The following is a 2,023-nucleotide window of genomic DNA, read 5'->3' as shown; positions in this document are numbered from 1 at the left end:
ACGGCCACAACTGTTTATCCCACTCCCATATTAATAGTTCTGCTTTACGTCACTTGTCTCATCTATTGCACTATTTCTGTGTCTTGTTATTTATAAATATGTGACTCTTCAGATTTTGGGATATATTATGCCTGATGAAAAGACCTGTGTAGTCTCAAAAGCTTGCAGTTTGTTACTATCTTTTCAGTTAGCCATTAAAAGGTCTCAATCATTTGGGATATGTTGACGTGTTCCAGAGTTATTACCACATAAAATGACACTTGTTCAGATTTCTAAAATTTGGCCTGGTCTATTAAGGTCAAAATTATCTCGGTCACTAAGGTGTTAATAGCCCTCTGTGTCTGTACTTGTACACACACTCGCTGGTGACCAGTTCATGCAGCGTTATGTGAATACACTATTTGTTATATTAATGGCTGGACTATACACAATAAGCTTTTTTTTACCATTTACCTTTCGTGTCTCCCCTATTTCCTCATTGGTTGTAAGCTTTCGAGCAGGGCTCTCACTACTTTTGGTATCTGTTGAGTTGGGTTATACTGTAATGTCTTTATTATCTGTACAAGTTCTCTCTAAAATGAAAAGTGCTGCGGACTATCCTGGCACTATAGAAATAAAAGTTATTATTATTATTGGAAAAGCTTAACTGAATAGTTTGACTGGTTTGATTTGTCCAATTCAATATTCTTAGTTTCAGCTTTGCTTTAGCTTTTTGGAAAGGGGATTCAAGGCACTTGGGCATCTTCGGGGACAAAGACATTCCAGTGTGCTAAGCTCAGGATCTTATACTGATAAGGCCAGTCCACTGTTTACACAGAGACATCATCAACACATGGAGGATGTCATAATGTTTCAAAGGTATACAAGATAGAGTTAAACAAAGAACATTTGAAGCCAAATAAAACTGCAGGATGAGTAGGCAGTCTACTCTCATCCATGTAAGCCTCCCTTGAGGTGTGTCTCCCCCAGATATGAAGGCTTAGTATAATATATGTTCATTGCCTTGACTGTGTTGCTGTTGATAATAACTTTTGATTATGTTATAGACATTTTACTATCTTCTAAATGTTTTATTCTCTTGCATGTATTTTTTTTTATTATCAGTTACAGTAAACTATATTATTTCATTTAGCCATTGTGCGTGAATTAATTTAGTTGTACAATTTGAATCCATAAAACAGCGTTAACTCACATGATTGTTCTTATGTGCTCTGTCCTTACATATGCACACCACATTCATTATCTTTCATAGTTGATTCTTGGCCCCAGTTTTGTTTCAAATATTGAATAAACGTAGAACTGCTGGTAGGGTGCACAAGTAGGGTCCAAAACCAGTCATATAGTAAGCAAGACTTGGCACTCCAAATGAGTAATTTAAATAAGGAATTTTAATTTCAGTTCAGCAAAGGTGAGACAAACAGACGTTTCGGTCAGCAAGACCTTCATCATCATGTGCAGACTGTATGGGGAGTAGAAGGTGTGTAGAAGTAATAGGGACACAGTGTCCGGGTCAGAAAGGTAAACGCCCAATCATGATCGCAACTCCTGAACAAGCGGTGGATGCTGCGTTCCTTGCCTTTCTGTTTTACTCTCTTGATGGGGCATTCACCTTCTCAAGTTCAAATCGATGGGAACAGTGCTCAAATGAAATGGGAACAGCATGGGGAAGACCTCTGGAAGCATTTCTGACTACCAGGTCACTGCTGTCAACAATGTTGTCAGAGTATTACGCCATTTTTATGGACTCATAATAAAACATACAAAAACGAAACCAAAGTGGATTTTCCTGGAAAAAATGCTAAGGGACATTCTTTCCAGGGTAAAGACTTGCATATAGGGCAAAATAAATAAAGACCCCCAAAAATGCTGCTCCACACTTTGGGCTATATTCACACATAGCGTTTTTGATGCCTTTTTGCACTTTTGCATTGCTTGCAACGGTGAAAATACATTCACCAGTAAATGTCATTTTAACATTTTACTACCTTATCTGCCCATGTGGTGTGTGAGACATGATAAAACA

The sequence above is a fragment of the Phyllobates terribilis genome, unplaced genomic scaffold (assembly GCF_046119375.1).
Source record: "Phyllobates terribilis strain yellow unplaced genomic scaffold, ASM4611937v1 Scaffold_4__5_contigs__length_816908805, whole genome shotgun sequence".
Taxonomy (NCBI): domain Eukaryota; kingdom Metazoa; phylum Chordata; class Amphibia; order Anura; family Dendrobatidae; genus Phyllobates; species Phyllobates terribilis.
The sequence above is the reverse complement of the archived record's forward strand: the minus strand, read 5'-3'. Positions refer to the sequence as shown.